This window comes from Gopherus evgoodei, chromosome 5 (assembly GCF_007399415.2).
Source record: "Gopherus evgoodei ecotype Sinaloan lineage chromosome 5, rGopEvg1_v1.p, whole genome shotgun sequence".
NCBI lineage: Eukaryota > Metazoa > Chordata > Testudines > Testudinidae > Gopherus > Gopherus evgoodei.
In genome coordinates, this window is record NC_044326.1 from 75697622 (window position 1) to 75717770 (window position 20149).

General features: G+C 41.6%; 1 long non-coding RNA gene across 1 annotated transcript; it reads right to left on the bottom strand.

Moving 5' to 3' along the window:
- Nucleotides 1–3775: 3775 nt before the first annotated feature.
- On the bottom strand, nt 3776–19119 carry LOC115651926. The gene is made up of 3 exons (XR_004000491.1): nt 19107–19119; nt 6352–6357; nt 3776–3893 (listed from the first exon to the last, which is right to left on the bottom strand). It is a non-coding gene; the product is annotated as an uncharacterized LOC115651926 (long non-coding RNA).
- Between the last annotated feature and the right edge of the window lie 1030 nt (nt 19120–20149).

Genomic DNA, 20149 nt, shown 5'->3' on the forward strand with positions numbered 1-20149 from the left:
AACCATCTTTTCAAAATGCAAAACCGGGCCACATGCAGGAGCCTTGCCCTCCCCCCCCCCGTGGTCCCACCCCCTGCTCCTTCTATTTCCTGAGGTTCCCTCAGGGCCAGCTCCAGGCACCAGCATCCCAAGCAGATGCTTGGGGCGGCAATCTGCAAGGGGCAGCAGCCCCTGTGTTTTTGCCCCCAAGCAGCGTGCCAAATTGCCATCCGTGTGCCTTTAGTGCGGCACGCATGTTTCTGTGGCAGCAGCAATTCAGTGGCAGCTTCTATGTTCAGCTGTCCATGGCGGTGCAGCTTCTGTCTTCTAGCTGAAGACAGAAGCTGCCTCTGAATTGCCACAACCGCAGAAACGCGCGTGCTGCCCTAACGGCACATGGATGGCCCCTGCCTTCTGCGGCGGCAATTCAGCGCGCTGTTTGAGGAAAACAGTAGAGCTGGCCCTGGCTCCACCCCTGGCCAGGCCAGTAGATGGAGCTGGGCAGTAGTAAGAGCCACCCAGGTAGCCTGGACCACTGTGGGGAGCACTGAACCCTCCATCTGCTCTGGGTGGGGGAGCCAGGGTGACAAAGAGAAGGTCCCGTCAATGTTCTTGCCCCCTTTAAGGAATCCATCTCTTCATCATCTATCATGGTTAATTGTTCAATGGTTCAACTCAAAGTTTTGCCATTCCTTTGCCCCCAAGAGGAAATCCAAGAATTGTTAGCTTCTTCACATTCAGTTGCAGAGGGGGGGTTGAATTTGGGCACATAGACAACCCTTCTCCAAGATCTTCCATCCTTCCAGCATCAGCTCCAGCATTTGTGGTATCTATTTTGCCTACCGAGCAGATTGTCTCTCTCTGCTCTTTCTTTTCTATCCATTTTTCTTTCTGGGATTTTTTTTTCTTGCCTGGGAGTTAAGAAACTCAAGGTCCTTAAAATGCAAGAAGAACCCTAACATGTCTTCTAGCATGTCTTCTGTGTGTTCCTGTGTTAAGGAGAGCTTCTACAAGAGCTCAAGCAAATACAGTCTCAGTATCACAGGACAGGGGAAGTCCACAGACTTGCATATTCCAGCTCATCTTGGTTCTCATTAACAATCAGTCTTACTGCCATGCTGAGATATCACAAAATATCTTCACTGATGCATTTAACAGGAATTTCCCCACACTTTAGCTATCCATTCCCAGACAATTGTCCACGACCCTCCACTTTGACTGGGATTGAGAGTTTCCTTTGGTTTTTTTTTTTCTGGGCCCTATTCTTTCCATGTAGGGGCAGGCATGAAATCTGCGAGCAACAGGGGCACAGAAGTAACAGGCTACCACATCTGTCTCTTGTTTTCTGGTGGCTGGGTTACTCTGGGTTTCCCTGGGCTCTTGTTCCTATATAGGCATAGGGCAGGGAGGTGAGGCAAGAAAGGGTGTGGGCACTACTGTCACGGGAAAAATCTTACCCATGGGTGTTTGTCTGCCCCCTATCCTGTCCATCGATTAGTCAGCTTTCTGCATTTTCTTGGGGTTTACCCAAGAGTTCCATCATACTTGGATACCCACCTTATTTCCTTCTCTGGTGTATCTGTAGCAGTTACTACTTCCTGAATGGCTTGAGTAGCCATATATTTATCCATGGAACCAGTAGCCTTGTCTAGGGTTTCTGGTCAGCCTCTGCAAACCCTTTCTCAGCCATCGGGCAGAAGAATCTCTGTGAATTATTCCATACCTACAAGTTCAGTTATCTGGGGTCCCATTCAAGACTCTGGTTTTAAACAGTGCCAGCAGATATCCATAAGCCTTTGGCTGATTGCCCATGGTCATGCCTGGGGGTGTAGTGCTCGTGATAATGCACTGACAGTAAGTCTCTTAATCTAGGCCTAACTTGACCGATATGGCTGCCTGCACTTGGTTATAGTCCTAGCTGCTATGTTGTCAGTCCCTGGTATACTGACTAGGCTTCCCCAATGGAGAGTGGGGCGAGCTGGATTGCCCACTAGAAAGCAGTGGCTACACACTCAAAAGTTTACCAGGAATGATTCCAGGTCATCATCTGCCATTATCTCAGTAAGCATCATGGCTGGAGTGGTTCCCTGAATTCTGGGGGAGATGCATTCCCTATACTGCCAGAACTCTGAGGTGTAGTAGCCGGTACTTGTTCTGCCACTCATTACTACAACTGTTGTTGATGGGCTGCCATCTGTTTGAAAAGCTGTTGTTGTCTCTGTTGTGCTTGTGAGTCAGTCAGCCATTGCAGGCGATGATTCACCTCCATAGTTCCCTTGTGTATATAGAAAAAAGTAGGAGAGGTTTTTGTTTTGTTTTATGGCATCCCTTTTCTGCAGAGGTAGTTAAATGAAATCCAACTTCTGGTACCAAAAGACAACAGCTTCTCCTGACTGATCCTCCTTAGTTTGTTCTCAGTCAGGTCAGTTCCTGGACCCTCACCTCCAATTAAGTCCATCAGCCCTTCAATTTTAGACCTTGCAGTCTCGTGGCTGTTTTCTTGTAGGCAGCCTGCAGCGTGGCTGTCACCCCTTTGTTATCACAGGTCTGTCTTCCTCCCTTCCTTTGCTGTACTCTCCCCTTTATAGCATGTCTTGGTTTCCCTAGTGGAGGCAGGCACCACAGCTGCAATCAGTTTTGGCAGCTGCATGGGGATAAATCAAGCTACTTGCTTGTGAACAGGGGAGACAGACTCTTCTCCCACTGCTGCCCATGCTCAGTACGGGGTTTATAGACACCATTACAACTTCTCTAACACCCTTATGGGGATGGGGCTAAGGGAATATCAAATGCTGCTGTGGTAGATTTCTTTACCTTCAAAAATGGGAACTATACAAAAATTAGTTTGCTGGTTAAATGGAAAAATTAAAAAGAACAGTCACAAGAGTGAAATGCCAGCAGGCTTCATGGAAACTTAAAAAACACCATGATAGAGGTTCAACCTATATATACACACCCCAAATAATAAAAAAACAGTAAGAGGATCAAAAAATGCCACCATAGCTAAACAATAGAGTAAGAGACAGAGACAGACAGACAGCTTTTAAAAATTGGAAGTCAAGTCCTACTGAGGAAAAGAGAAAGGAGCATAAACCCTGACAAGTCCAAGTGTAAAAGTATAATTTGTAGATCAACTAGCAAAAGACACAAAAACTAACAATTTATTTAGCTGATTACATCAGAAGCCCGCCAGTCAGTGGGGCCACTGGGAAATCAAGGTGGTAAAGTAAGGCTCAAGAAAGACGTGGCCATTGCGGAGAGTCCAAGTGAATTCTGTGCATTGGTCTTCACTGCAAAAGATGTGAGGGATATTTCCACACCTGAGCCATTCTTTTTAGGTGACATATCTGAGGTACTGTCCCAGATTGAGATGTCAGTTAAGGAGGTTTTGGAACAAATTAATAAATTTAACAGTAATAAGTCACCAGGATCAGATGGTATTCACCCAAGACTTCTGAAGTAACTGAAATATGAAATTGCAGAACTACTAACTGTGGTATATAACCTATCATTCAAATCAGCCTCTGTACCCAGGGCCGTCCCTAGTGGGGTGCAGGGCCCAGGGCGGAAGTGAGGAAACCGTCACTTCCAGGACTGACCCATCACTTCCAAAACTGACCTTGCTGGCCAATCGCACCAGCTCGTGGGGCCCCTCAAAGCGCAGGGCCAGGAGCAGTCGCCCCGGTTCACCGTACCCAAGGGATGGCTCTGTCTGTACCAGATGACTGGCTGAAATGCCAGTTTTAAAAAAATGTGAACCTGGAAGTGATCCTGGCAATTACAGAACTGTAAGCCTAACTTCAGTACAAGACAAATTGGTGGCAACTATAGTAAAGACCAAAATTATCAAATACATAGCTAAACATGATATGTGGGGGAAGAGTCAATATGGCTTTTGTAAAGTAAAATCATTCCTCAAGTTTATTAGAATTCTTTAAGAGAGATCAACAAATATGTGGACAAGAGTGATCCAGTGTGTAGTGGACCCTCGCTCTCCCGCTCGGAGGGAGACCAGTTGTTCTGGTTGCCTTCAGGCTTGTCTGGCCAAGGCACAAAGCTGCAGAACAGTCTAGGGTCCTTGTCTCCACTCGAGGTGGAGCAAGGGTCCCCAGGTCCTCTAGTGCCCAGCCCCACAATAGGGCTGGGCACCAGTCAAGGCCCGGCTTTAGCCTGGACTTGAGGAGGCTCAAGCTGCCAGTAATTAAACACCAGTTACAAGGGGCTGGCTTTGGCTGGGGTGGGGCTCCAGGTGCCAGCAAGGCAATCACAGTCTATGGAGCTGGTTTGGGCCTGGGCTTGAGGAGGCTCAGGCTGCTAGCAAGCAAACAGTCTCCAGACTGGCTTTAGGATTGGCTGTCCCTGCACTGGTGGGGATCCAGCCGCAACACGTTGACTGAGCCACACCTGGCTCCGCAGTTGGCTGCTCTGTGGCTGTCCCTGGGCCACTTCCTGCCTCCCAAGGATTTAGTGCCTCTCACTTCCAGGGCTTGTCAGACTCCGTGGGGTAACCATGGCTGGCAGTCCAGGCCATTCCTCATCGGGATCTCCCACTTCTGCGGCTATCAGACAGTAGGGGATAAGCTCTCCTCCTGGGCTTGGCAGTAGACTGGAGCGTCCCCTGGGGATTCTGCCACAACTGGGCTGCAGAGCCTTCTTCTACTTCCTGTTCTGCCCTGGCACTTCTGGTGAGAGAGGCAGGGCAGGCTAGGCGCCACCCACCAAGGAGAGAGTAGTGGACCTTTGCTCTCCCGCTCAGAGGGAGGCCAGTCAGCCTGACCATACAGTGAATACGTTGTACTTGGACTTTCAGAAAGTCTTTGCCAAGGTCCCTCACCAGAGGCTCTTACGCAAAGTCGGCAGTCATGAGAACGAAGGTCCTCTCATGGATCTGTAAAAACAAAGGGTAAGAATAAATGGTCAGTTTTCAGTGGAGAAAGGTGAATAGCGGGGTTCCCCCAAGGATCTGTACTGGGATCAGTGTTGTTCAACATATTCATAAATTATCTGGAAAAAGGGGTAAACAGTGAGGTGGGAAAGTTTGCAGACAATACTAAGTTACTCAGGATAGCTAAGTCCAAAGCTGACTGTGAAGAGTTAGAGAGAGATCTCAATAAACTGGGTGACTGGGCAACAAAATAGATGAAATTCATTGCTGATAAATGCCAAGTAATGCACAATGGACAACATACTTCCAACTATATGTTCAGAATGAGAGGGTCTAAATTAGATGTTGGCACTCACGAAAGATCTTGGAGTCATTGTGGATAGTTCTCTGAAAAACATCTGGTCAATGTGCTGTGGCAATCAAAACATCTAACCATGTTAGGAATCATTAGGAAAGGAATAAATAAGACAGAAAATATTGTAATGGAACTATATAAATCCATGGTGTACCTTGAATACTGCATGCAGTTTTAGTCACTTCACCTAAAAAAATGGTATTGGAATTGGAAAAAGGACAGAGAAGGACAAGAAAAATGATTACAGGTATGGAATAGTTTCCATATGAGGAGAAATTAAAAAGACTAGATCTGTTCAGCTTGGAAACGAGGCAACTAAGGGGGAATATGATAGAGGTCTAGAAAATCACTAAGGGCATGGAGAAAAAGTGTTATTTATCCCTCCACATAAACTCAAGAACCATGGGGGTCACCCAATGAAATTAATAGGCCATAAGTTTACAATGGACATGAGGAAGTACTTCTTCAAACAACACACAGCCAACCAAAGGAATTTTTGGCCTTCACATTCCTGGCAACAACAATAATTAGGCTAAAAAAGGAATTAAATAAGTTCATGGAGTTCTTAGCTATTAGCCAAGATGGTCAAGGATACAATCCATATTCTGGGTATCCTTAAACCTCTGACTCGAAGACAGGAGACGGGTTACTCAATAATTGCCCTGTTCTGTTCATTCCCTCTAAAGCAGTGAGCATCAGGCATTGTTGGAAAATAAGATACTGGGCTAGATGTACTAGACCCAGTATGCGCATTCTTGTGTTCTTAAGGCAAGGTCCAAAAAAATGTGTCTTGCACACCAAGTGGAAGGTGGTAAGGAATATGCTCATCCTTTTTTTCCTGAGGTAATTCATTCCACCATCTTGAACATTCCTCCAAAGCATGAGCTTTCACCCTTATTGTAGAAAGTTCCATTGTGGCAGAAGAGTGAAGTTGTCAACCACAGTCTTCATCCCAGAGCTTTAGATGATCCTTTAATATCCTGAGCCCAGGCCTTTGAGTACCTTGAAATACAGACTCACTCAATATTCCATTGAAAGCCATATTAGATAGCAGAGGACAGTTTGATAGGTTAATTGTAGCCTATGTTGCTAAGGAGATGCACTTCCATGTTCTGTACTAGAAAACTCCAACTAAGAGCTGAAGCCTTCATGCCCAAGTATATTTCATTGTTGTAGTCCAGATGAGATGTGACAAAGGCATAAATAACTGAGGCCAATTCATCATCTACCAGGATAGGATGGAGTCTTCCAGCCAACCTAAGTTGATAGAAAGCTTTAATCAATGATAGAGTTGTGCAAATACCTGATTTTTCAGTTTGCTTGCTATTCAAAAAATTGGGGCAGATCAGCAGTTTTAGGTGAACCAACAACTGGACTATTTTTAGAATTTTAAGCAAACCAAAAAGTTGAAGAAATGTATTTGTGTTTAAACAAAACATTTTATTACAAAGTTGGGCATTTTTAATGGGGGCAGGATTTGTTTGGTTTTTAATAAAAGCAAAGGAAATTTGTAAAGAAAGGACTAGATTCACAATGGGACTCCAACATTTAGGCACCATTCACAAACACAGGGAGGAAGCCTTACACACAATACTCCAGTGTTAGTACACTTACTCAGGATGCAAGACCTCCCCCCCCCATCCCCGTTTCAATCCATGCATGAATTAAATAGTCAGTGGAGCAAGAACTGGAACACAAGTGTCCCCTCCAGAGAAGTGTCCTACCCATCAGGTTATGGAGTCACTCTCACTCTCTCTGACCCAATTAACTTTAATTATTTATACAAATTGGAACAGCTTCAATAGGAGAAATTGAGTGAGCCTCACATCACAATATACTACAGCCTAGTGGTTAAAGCACTTAGCTGGGGAGGGGAAAAGACTTGGATTCAAGTCTCTGCTCTACATCAGACAGAAGAGGAACTTGAACCTGGGTCTTCCATATCCCAGGAGAGGGCACTAATCACTGGGCTAAGTATAATGACACCTAAATCCCCTTGTGAATCTAGCCTGAAAAAAGTGAATAATTTCATTTTGGGAGAAAAAGTTTCAAAAATGAACCATTTCAACATTTCCCAAAAAATTATTCAACTGAAACATTTCACTGAAATCAACACAAATTTACAAAATGTTTTGGTCCACCCAAACCTACATTTCTTGATTTAAAAAAAGTTTCATACAAAAATTGTTGCCCAGCTCTACTCATGGCTGTTGCTATGTGAAAGCTTGCCATCACTGAGCAATCTAGAAGTATTCCTAACCTATAGGCTGAACTGACCAGTTGTGGGCACACAAGTTGAACCAATGGAGGCTGCACCATGGTTGCTTTTCTCTGCCTATAATCATCACCTCTGTTTTGCTCAGGTTCAGCTTTCAGTAGCTGTTAGGGTGACCAGACAGCAAATGTGAAAAATCGGACAGGTGGTGGGGGATAATAGGAGCCTATATAAGAAAGACCCCAAAATTGGGACTGTCTCTATAACGTCGGGACATCTGGTCACCCTAGTAGCTGTTGTCCATAAACTGATCTTGTCTAAGCACCAGGCCATCTTAGTGGTAGTGCTGTGGTCATATGTGGTGACAGATTGGTAGAGCTGTGTGTCATAAGCATATACTCCATATTGTCTCAGCAGTTTACCTAGTGGCTGGCATAGATCTTGAATAGGACTAGAGACAGAGAGAGAACTAATCCGTTGATGGACTTGACAAATAAAGGGTCTAAAGATGGAGGTGCAGCTCAATTGGGTGTGCCTCCTAGAAAGGATTTAAACTATTTTAATATACCTGGGAGCCCTGCTGCCTCTCTCAGGTGAGACAGCAGTATCAAGTGCTGCAGAGAGGCAAGGAGGATGCATTGATAGCAGGAGTTCATATTCAGTCTCTCTATGAAACAGTCTCTAACAATGGAATTCATCTACACACATTCAGTCAGGACAGCCATCCCACCTAAGCTAGTCTCAAGAGCTACACAATGACTAAGCAGGAAAATTAAAGTGCTTAAGCAGGAGTCTCTCTCTCTTGAAAGTTAGCCTTGGGTTCTGAATTTTTCAACTCACTTTTTGCCTTTCCCTCTTGGCAATTCAATGTAGAGGCTCAACATTGGCTTCAACAAGCATTTTAATTTGTTTATTTCCTTGTTCACACATCAAGAAAGATTAGACAGCCATTTACAAAGAAGAAGAAAAATAAAAAATGAAGTCTGTGTTGATCCTAACAAGGACAGTCAGTACTGGTGGATTGACCAGCACCACTGATTTCTAACATATTTTTGCTTATAAGAACTGTGAACTTTGTTTCATGCTTTGGTCTACATCTATTTGCATGAGTGTTCCAAATGAAGTTCTAAACTAACTTCAAATTCACCACAGTTTCCAATAAATTAGTAATACAAAATGTTTTGGTGACTTCTAGAATGTATTTAGGAGCTTTAAACCTAGTTTTAAGCTCCTCACACCAATGCAGATACAGAAAAAGAAAAACAGGCACAGGACATTATGAACAAACATCTGAAAAAGAACTGCCAACAGCTATCATAGCCCAGTGTGCCTGTGTGTGGGTGAGGTAACAGAAAGAGAGGTGGCATTCTAGCAGTTTTGTCTCATTTAGGCAGAACACTTAGTTACTGGCTGAAAGTCAGTACAGATGGGATTCCATAATAGGAAAACCTGATTTGACATAGTATTCAAACACCATAGTCAAATGGATTTGCTATAGAAAAAAAAATATTCTAGGAGGGTGGAGCTCTTTACACTAATGTACTTGGAAAGCTTTAAAATACAGTTCTAGGTTCCACTGTTTTCCCTCTGCAGCTTGTATGATGCATCATTATAGAAATGTGACTGGACAATGCATTACAGATTTTTCTTTATTTTCAGTCTACTGTGAGCTTCAGTAAAATATGGCACCCATCATGTAATAAGTTTTTCTTTCAGATAATCCTAGTATATTTAATTATTTAAAAAAAAAAAAAAAACCACACACCTACACCCCAAAGACTGGAGTTTCAGAAATAAATATGTTTTGAAGTAGTACCATAGAGTATTAGATGGGATAACGTAATAGCTTAGAAAAGCTTCTGAATTTTTTTTTTTTTTGCTTTGGGTTCCCCCACCAAATCTGTGTCAATAACATTAACTAAAAACAGATCTACAAATATTTACTATGTAGAACAGAAGCACATGCAAAATACTTAAGAGAACTCCATTCAGCAATCCAATATTTATGTTATTCAGTTCAACACTGATACACTGGGATCAGTGCCAAGGTTATGAATGTTTTTGAATGAATCCCAGAGTGTCCTTTTCCGTTACAGTTTGAATCCCCATTAGTTGGGTGTTCACTGTAACAATAAACCTCACCCTCTTCCCCCATTCTTCTCCCTATGGAACAATACATACTTTACTCTAGAGCCGTCATCTAAAGAGAAACGTTGATGTTCCTAGCAAGTGGCAATTAAGCTATATTGGGGTGAAAATAACAAGCCTCATATAGTATCAGAGCGGTAAGCATGTTAGTCTGGATCTGTAAAAGCAGCAAAGAGTCCTGTCGCGTCTTATAGACTAACAGACGTATTGGAGCATGAGCTTTCATGGGTGAATACCCACTTCGTCGGATGCATGCATATAGGCATCTGAGATAGTGACACACTACAAATATTTATAATAAAGATAGCACATATGTTTATAAACATAGTGCACCAAATTTGGCTCTCAGTTACACCTGTGTAAAGCCATCACCTCAGTGGGGTTGCATGGCTGTTACTGAGAGCACAGCTTGATCTAGTAACTACAATACAAGATATATGTGGCTTATTGGCTTTCCCCAAGCGTCAGACATTCATGAAAGGGATATAATTACTAAAGCTGGTTGGAAAATGTCAATTGTTTTTTCCCATTTTAAAAGCAGGTCTAGTAAGGGCTTAGGACCAAATCCAGCCCCTTCCTCGTAAGTATAGAGTTTCCTTTGGCAAAAGAACTGGTGCTGTTCTGCTGTGCAAGGGTGCATCTGGACATCATCCTCCGCACCCACTGGACAACCTAATGGCTCTCACCATAAGCTCCTCTCATGACAGCATACAAGAGGCTGAAGAGGGGACAGGGGATCTGCCACTTCACAGATGCTCTCAGCATCCTCTGTGCAAGGCAATGTATAGGCTATTCCAGCCATCGAGTACAAATTAGGCTTGAGGACGCTCTTCAGGACAGTTGTGGAGCTTTTGAGTTGCTATAGGACAGGATTCCTCCCTCTCCCATCTGGATACTCTGGACAGGTACTGAGCAGAGGATTTGTCCCTTAAAGTCTCAATTCCTAGAATGGTGAATTATGAAGAAGCTCAGAATTTGTGGCCTAATTCCTATATTTGCATAGTACAAATAAGATTGCTTCATACAAATGTGTCTATTCAAGAAGATAAGAAATTCTGCCTTACCTTGTATTAAGATAAGTTTTATAAAAATGCTTGAACTATAGATATAAAACCAATGGTCAGAAAAATCAATGCTCTCTAACGTCTGCTCTCCTTATAAAGACTAGATTATTTTGTTCCTTCCTAATTTCACTTACTTTTTTGGTTTCTTTCCTTTGAGAACATGGGAGCAGCAGTGCTCTCATGAACTTTTTGAGATCACTATCCAATTACCTATCAACACCCAGCAGTGATTCACACCCTGAAGTTAGATTTAGTAATTTAAAAGTTTACTTCCAGCTTAGTTCAAATGAAACAGGTCAAGGGGACACATGGCTGGTAATTCTGAAAGCACAGATGTTTAACAGAGACAAGTTTAGATCTCAGCCTGGCAACACTGTAGAATTTGTACACATAACAGAACTTAGCCTGGGTAGCAACAGCATATCCATGACAAATTATTTTCATCAGTTTGTTCTGGATTGTAACACTTACGCCAATGGTGGTGTTCTTTTAAATCACCAAAAATCTACTTTGGAAGAAAGCATTATAAAATTAGCTCATTAGTCTTTGTAGGGGTTCCTTAAAACAAATCACTTAGAGACAGAGTAGCACACAGCCCTTACATGTGGCAATGTTTTTCCATCATCTTAATGCTTCACAAATATTACTTAGGTATAGAAAGCACCCCTGCAGTACTGTGAGGATCAAGTAGAGGGGCTGATCACCATAACAAAGTCTTGTAGTTAAGGCACAGGGGTTGGGACTGCCAGAGACTTCTTCAGTGGCTTTAGGAAAATCACTTAGTTTATATCTATCTACACATGGATAAAAGACCGATGGCAGAGTCATGGCTGGCCCAGGTCAGCTGATTTGGGCTCCTACTGTGGGGCTAAAAATCACTATATAGGCATTCAGGCTTGGACTAGAGCCCAGCCCCTGGGACTCTCCACCCTCGCAGAGTCTTAGGGCTCAGGCTGGAACCCAAACCTGAACATCTTTATTGTGATTTTTCAGCCCTGGAGCCTGAGCCCAGAGAGCCTGAGTCAGCTGAGCTGGGCCAGCCATAACTCTGCAATCAGTCTTTTATCCCTGTGTAGATATACACTAAGTTACTTGCCCAAAGCCACTGAAGAAGTCTGTTGCAGTCCCAACCTTGTACGTTAACTACTAGATTTGATTATTTTGTTTTTATCCCAGTGTCGACAGCCTTAATGTCTTTGTGACTCAGATTATTCCCCTTTACAATGGAATATCAATACTTGCCTACATCACAGAAGCGTTAGATTAAATAAACTAATATTTGAGATCCCAACATTTTATTTTAATGAAATTGCCTCCTAAATGGTGTATATTAGGAGACTGAGAATTTAATAAAAACAAATTTAATAAAACAAAGGGGGACAAACTGACAACTGTGTGAAGTCTGACTGCCAAAGGATCTTTGGGCCACAACAATAGTTTTTCTGAAGTTCAAATAAAACAAGAGACCCTTTTAAATGTCATAAAGCCATAGTTATAATAAATTATTCTGCAAATTAAAACGGTCTGGTTTACATAATTCAGGCAAATTAATGGCAGATTTCCTTTCTCCAATTAAAAACATATTATCCCATTCACATGAGATGTCAAAAAGGCTGCAGCTTTTTAAAAAAAAAAATACTTCAAACAGCTTTACAAATAATTTTATCATACATAGATGGGAAAAGTAGGAGACCCTGCAGCTTGCAATATAAATTACTTCGCATGGCTTTTGTTTTTAAACACACCAGACCTAATTCCAGCTGCAAAAATCAATGCATAAACTATAATATGTGCCAATGGAAATTAGGTGTGTGTATTGGACAGTATAAATGGGTCCTTTGCGTATTTCTCTTTCTTTATAGTTGCCTTTTGATTAAACTTCAAAGGAGAACACTTACTGTGTTTGCTGGAGAGCCACAGCTTTAGATGGTCAATTTTACCTTTTTGTTCTGTGTGTGTTATTTGTTCTGAAGGAAGGGAATGTATGTAGAACATGAGAGTTGTGTTTTAGTGTAAGGGTAGAAATCAGTAAATCCAAGTTATGTTCCCAGCTTTGCAATAGACTTTGTGTATGACTTTGCCTATGTCACTAAATCTCACTTCCTTATCCCCTCTCTGTCCCCCACCCCCATAAAATGGGAATAAATAATACATCCCTTACATCTTACAGAATACTAAAATTTTGCTGTAGAGTTCAGGAATTGAGCCCTATACATCACATTTGCTCTTGTAATGTCTTCATTGAAAAACAGCTTTTATGACTAACTCCAAATTGGATGTATTTTTCCCATCTCTCACTGACACTGTTCAGTTTACATTGACATATATTTCTAAAAGGAAAGTGGATAGGCTTTCCTTGTACACGTTGGTGTCCATTGCAATTTGTCACCCTCCTTGTCACCAACACAGCCAATGTGACATTCTGATATTTCTATTTAAGCTGTTAACTTTTAAAGTTAGAATTTAAATAAACTTTATGTTAAGTATTCTACTATTTCTGTTCTTGAGCACGGTTTCTATCATGAGCCAATGCCAATACACACTCAGGGAAACACACTTGTGCGAGTACTTCTCAAGAAGTTTTCAAGAAAAGGACCAAAGCTAGAAGGCAACTGCTGTAGTCATCACCATCTCTTGGGGAAAGAGTGGCACATCCATCAGAAATTCAACTGCATGTTGAAGCTCTGTGCCCTATATTATCCCCATCCCAAAGAAAGCTGGGTGAGGGATATGATGCAGACATGGATACGTAGCCAGTAATAAATTCAGTGGGTCTGAATTGTGTTACCTTGGGATAGAAGCAAGTGCAAATTAGTAGCTAGGGGCTGGTTCTTTATGTAGATACCTCAAGATCAGCTGATTTGCACATGGATCTTGGAGCATCAGTGTGATAATAGATTCTTACCCCTTCCACAGGAAGTACTTGGTAGTCTCTAAAGTGCCGCAGATATTTGATTGTAATAACCAAATATTTATTTTTAGCTAGTGAGCTGAAATGGCATCAGATTTGTTGCAAGAGTTAAGCATTTGAACTGTTTGGAAGAACCAGGGGTTAGGAATTTATCTTTGTCCTTGATCACTTTTGTGGGATAGGTATTCAACATGAAATTTAAGATGCCTTTTTTAGTAGTTCATATCTAATCAGCACTAATCTAATATGTATCTTATTTCATAAGATGTTAATATAAACACAGGAGTATAAGTACAGATTTTAAGAATAAGTACTTCCATGAACAGCAAGATGATATTAAGAAATAAAATATCCAGAAGCAAATGGGTTCTGATCCAGGAAAAACTAGGCTCTGTGGCCTCCAACCAATACAAACTCCTTGGGCTATGCATGTATAATTGTCACTTTGTAATCTGAAGACTATATCCATCCCTTTTCGGCAGCTAAGAAATTAATCATTCCACATAACTCTCTCCCTAAAGATGAATGTTTTTATCCATCCAATGAAAATTAAACTCTTGGAAACAATAGCCCGTATATAAAGTTAAACTGAAATGCAGACTAAAATGTGGTTTGAAATCCAAGATGAAAAGGAGAATTACAAATATAAAAGTGTAATAAAATATTTTTTCTTTCCTTCCTTTTAATTTTGAGAGGCAAAGAACTGAACATTCATAGATTGCAAGGGAAATTTAGGGCATTCCACACCCTGCAGAATGCACTTTGCAAGATTTGGTCTTCTCTCCACACACAATAATTAACAGAGATGGGGGGGGGGAAACAAACAAACAAAAAAAACACTTGCTTTTTAAATGTACCAGCAGTTCCAAAAAAAAAAAAAAAAAAAAAAAAAAGGTCAGGTCACCAGAAACCAAATTCTTTAGGATTTTTTTTTTATGACTCAAGAAGTCAGAAAAAGATTTGTTTCAAGTTGAAACAAATGTTTTATTTGGCCTGAAGCTAAATGTTTCATTTCAATTTTGGACATTTTTAACTATTTTTTAAAATAAAAGCAATAGAAATTTGGAAACAGAGCCAAATCCACAAGGATTACATTCCTACTACCAATATTTAGGCACCATTCCCAAAAGTGACAGGGATGGGGGGGAAAGAAGAGGTTCCCTAGTTATACCTAATATGGCTGTGGCACTCACGGGATGTAACAGACCAAGGTTTAAATACCCATTCTGAAGCAGGCACTTGAACCCAGGTCTCCCCCTTCCGAGCAGAGTGCCCTAAGCTATAGGCCTTGATCTCTGCAGCTGAAGCTGTTCCACTTTGTATAGATAATTATCTACTGAATGGAGCAGAGACCAGAACCGGGGTGTTTTTCTGCCCAGGTGACTACCTTAACCAGCAGGCTATTGAGTCATTCACATGCTCTGGGCCAATTATTTATACAAAGTAGAACAGTTTCAACAGCAAAGCTTGGGAGAACAGGAATTCACAACCCAGATCTTCCCTTCTGCATCCCAGGTGAATGCCCTAACCACTGGCATATTGGAGCCCATCAGCATCTCCTCCTTCTCCTCTTCCTCCATTTTGTGAATGGTGCCTTCTCAAAACTGATTCCCCACTCTGGCACTTCAAGTGCAGAAAGTGGGGGCCCGCAAGGATTCTAAAAATTAATACTGGCCACTCCAGACTTGTATTAAATTCCCAAGGTTACAGCTTCTCACTGACCTTGGATAGGTAGATGCTACCACGACCCAAGTGCCAAAAAAACAAACGAACCACCCTTTCGACCCATGAAGGCACACTTGGGAATTCCTCGCTGTAGGGGCTCTCAAGCCCTTTCACCCCCCTCCAGGGAAGAGCTGAGAAAGAAAACAAAGGAAAGCACTTGTTGCCACCAGCTATTTAAACAACATATGCACAAACCTCTTAGGACACAAGAATCCAATCCTGTTCTTTAAAAAGGTAAATTTTATTAAAAGCAAAAAGAAAGGAAATACATCTGGAATTTAGGCTTTTCGCTAGATTAAAAAAAAAAATTACAACATTAAGCATCAAGATAGCTCTGGAGGTCCAGCTTAAAGGTTACAAGCAAAACAAACGCATTTGGGCATCAGCACAGAGGAGTCCACAAGCCATAAAGAAATAAAAGAAAGAAACCTAATTGCATCTTCCTAGACATTCCTAATCTACTTACATATCTGGGGGTTTCAAATAAGTAGTTTCTAGGTGTGATTGATGATTTTTCATACCTGGCTTAAAGCTTCTTACAGCATAGTTCAGCCCTGTTCCTGCTCTGTGTCTCCTCTCTCTGGAGAACAGACAAAGGGAAAGCTTTCCTCCCAATTTTAAAAAGTTCTCGCCTTCATATTGGCTCTTTTGGCCAGGTGCCCATGCCCTTCCTTTTACCTATGGGCTTTAATCCTTTACAGGTAAAGCAAGTAGAGAACAGCTACCAACAGAGATTTTACAGCTAACTCGCTGGCTGGGTGTCCACAAAAGGAGCTAACCAGCCCCCTCCCCATTTCATTTATCCCATGGCCTAAATGGTGGTGTTCGGTACCTAAATTCCCTGGTGAATCTAGCTTGAAAAACTGATGTTTCATTTTGAAAGTTTCAAAACAAACAGTTTTGACATTGCCTACTTTTCTCTCTCTTTCCTTCCCCCATGCCCTGCCCATGCAACCTCCAGCCCCACCCTTTGACTACAAAAAATGGCCAAAAAATGGACACTGAACTCTAATATTTTTGTTGATCAGAATCTGCATGAAAAATTTCAGAGAGTTCTCCCAGCTCTAATGATAACATGAAATAGCAAATCTAAATCTTTTAAAACACTTTGGCTTGTTCAGTAGTGCTCTAAAGATAGAAAACACCAAAATATTGAAATAAGTACTGTAATTTTAATTTTTTGCAAAGGAACTCAATGGAATCATTATACAAAAAGTGTTCAAAAATATAACCATTGGGTATAATACTTTGTAATGTTTACATTTCCTCACAATCACATAACTGAGACCACTGATCAAAATGTAACCTGATTTCTTGAGAGTCTTGATTTAAAGAAGTAATTTGCTCAAAATTGACTACAGTTTGAAAACTTAGTAGCGTGAACTAACTGGGGACCATTTAAAATTCCACTGCTGAAATATGCTTGGAAAAAAGTTTCTGAAGAGTAATACAATATTAGATTTTTTTCCTCTCAAGTTTAGTTTATAGTCTGATACAACTCATCATTTCAATGTGAATGTAGCAGATTAGGAAGAAAGTGAGTTGATTAGATAAGTAAATTGCTACACCGTCTGTGTACAAAGTGTGGTTAAAACGATTCAACTGTATATTTAAAAACAAGAATGCTTTACCTTGGCATATAGCTGACACAAATGGTATGATATAACAAAAGTTTATGCAGAGAAACCCAGCACATTTCAATTTTCAAAAGGAAAGGTAAGGTTGAAATCCTGGTCCCTTGAAGTCAATGGCAAAACTTCCATTGGCTTCAATGGGATCAGGAGTTCACCCTAGAGACATAAGATAGGAAGCAATGACTAGTTATCTGAGTATGAGGCCTTGGCTACACTGGTGCTTTACAGCACTGCAACTTACTCACTCAGGGGTGTGAGAAAAACACCCCCGAGTGCTGCAAGATACAGCGCTGTAAAGCGCCAGTGTAAACAGTGCCGCAGCGCTAGGAGCACGGCTCCCAGTGCTGCAAGCTAATCCCCATGAGGAGGTAGAGTACGTGCAGTGCTGGGAGAGCTCTCTCCCAGCACTGGCGATGCGACCACACTCGCACTTCAAAGTGCTGCTGCGGCAGTGCTCCCGCGGCAGCGCTTTGAAGTTTTGAGTGTAGCCATACCCTCAGGCTCACTACCCTGGGTTCTACTAATGACTTGGCATGTACTCTTCAATCCACATACAGCCTGAATGGCCATGCTCTCTGAAGGTGAATGAGGAGGAGGGGTTGGGGAAATTAAAACTTTTCTCCAACCTGGTGCCAGGGCATAGGGCTGATACACAGCCTTTCTATGCCTGTTATTCCAGTCTATAGTTTCTACCACCCATCCACACTAGTTACAAAGGATTTGGCAGGGCACTAGATCTACATAAATATCCCTTGATCCTTCCCTGCTCTGTACCCATCACAGCCTTCCAGGTCAACATGGAGACACCATGATGTCTGTGCACCGGTTTGCAGGATCAGTGACCTAGGGTATGGCTACACTTGCAGTTGTACAGCGCTGGGAGTTACAGCTGTCTTTGTACAGCTGTGTAGGGAAAGCGCTGCAGTGTGGCCACACTGACAGCTACCAGCGCTGCAGTGGGGTCACATTTGCAGCGCTCTTGGGAGTGGCTGAACAGGCATTCTGGGATACCTCCGAATACCTCTGGAGGCCAATTACAGCACTTTTGGTGGCCACACTGGTGGAGCAGCGCTGCATCACCAGCGCTGCAATCGTTATACCCCATGCAGAGCTGGAGTACAGCCAGCACTGCAGCCAGGGAGATGCAGCGCTGTGTGCGCCCTGCAAGTGTGGACGGTGAGTAAGTTGCAGTGCTGTAAACCCACCACCAGCGATGCAACTCTCCAGTGTAGCCAAGCCCCAAGTTTGTATATAGACAACCTCTATTGGCGTTGGATAATGCAGTATTGTCTGATTACTTCTGATCCACAGCAGTTCTCTTTTGCTTCTTGCCCTTCCCCTCCTTCCCCACAACATGAGATAAGAACCAGTAAAATAGTGTAATTATTGGAACTAAAATTAGAAGTAGATGGGAAGCAGTTTTCCCATCCCACACAAATTGTTGAGATTTTTAAAAACTTCCCCATCCCCAATCAGGACAAAGTCAAAAAATTTATACATAAATGAACCAAAAAAATCAGCTAAGGTCAATTGAATCATTTTACAACCATTTCAAACCCCTCATCCCCTTTTTTTTTTTTTACTGTAGTTTACATTTTAAAGGGAAAATTTGTTTCAAACAAATTAAATGAAAATCTTATTTCAAGAATATCTAAATGGAACTATTTAAAAAAAATTCAAAATGAGAAATTTGTCAAAAAAGTCAATCCTTTTCTCGAGAAAGTTTTTTGGTTTTGATAAATCAGCACTTTTGATTAAAAACTTTTTTTTAAATCCTCTAATTAAAATGTATGAATAAGGAATAGATGCTGATACTTTCCTTGAGCGCCTTGCTACACAAGTGGTCTCACTGACTTCAGTTAAGCTACTTGTGGGGTAAGGTGGTACTTACTAAATTAGAAGTCTGTAATGAGTAATTTTCAATAAAATTTCTCCACTAAAATTTAATCTCATTCTAAACCATGGACAAAAAAGTCAGCTTTTAGAAGCCATTATGAAATAGCATGTTTTGTTCTGAAGCACAAACTGCACAGGATTGGGACCCCCATTGTGCTAGGATTTGGCAATACAGTTTCTGCCCCAAAGAGCTTAATTTTAAGCACACAAGTAGTCTAACTCAAGTAAAAACTGAAGATTCCAGCGAACAACTAGTCAGAGAGCATCCTAGATAATACAGCTAATGAACATTACATTGAGAGGAACTTCACTTAACAGTTGTGGTAAATTGTACTGGAATACTTGACGGCTTAAGACAGGAAGTTGTCTGTTGGAGATTGAAAGGAAAGGGTGAGCTGAAGGAGGTGAAATCCTGGCCTCATTGAAGTCAAAAGCAAAGCTTTCATTGACTTCAATGAAATGGTGTAATAGTTAAAGGGAGGAAGTGGCTGAACTAACCTTTTTGGTGTTCCAAGCCAGGAAGTGGCATGGTAGGCACTAAGGTGTAGACTTCATATTCCCCAAATGAGATGTGGGTAAACTCTGTTGACCTACATTAACCCACAACTATACTACAGCTTCAGTGGGGCCAGAACTTCACTCAGAATCTTTAGTGCAGCCTATATATAGATATAGATAGCTAGATAGAGAGAGAGATTGTGTGTGTGTTTGTGCACCTTTATATGCCACAATCATTTCTATTTAATGCACTTTGGAAACTTTTGTAATGATTTATGGTACATCATTCTAGAATTACAATGTTGTGTATTCCAAAATGCCTCTATCTGCAGTGAATGGTTTGAGATGTTCCCAAACCAGAATTTTACCCTGAAAACAAACTGACTTCTGGCCTTTATAATTAACTGCTCTTTAAAACTCTGGTAGCAGAAGGCGTGCTTAAGAAAATATACTTCTTTCATCTCTGTGTGGCGGTGTTACATAGCTTTTCCTGCAAAGCTGGCAGCTTCTGACTCACTATTATATTTATGAGAAAGACTGAGTAGGCAACTTCAAGCACTGGTTTCCTTCTCTACTGAAAATAAGGAAGTGCATTACGTAAGAAAGCAAAAGATGAATAACTTATTGCACTTTCAGCTAGTGTGGATATTCACAAATCTACATCCTTGCTGACACAGGAAAAAAAATACAAACTCTTCAGGACTGGTAATTTTATTGGATTAGCTATCCCAAGGTTGATTTACGCAGAATAGAATTGCGGTTATGAACAGCTTTCCTCCATATGCAGCTAGATAAAATTCACAGTAAGACTTATACTTCAGTTCATGGGAGCCAATCAA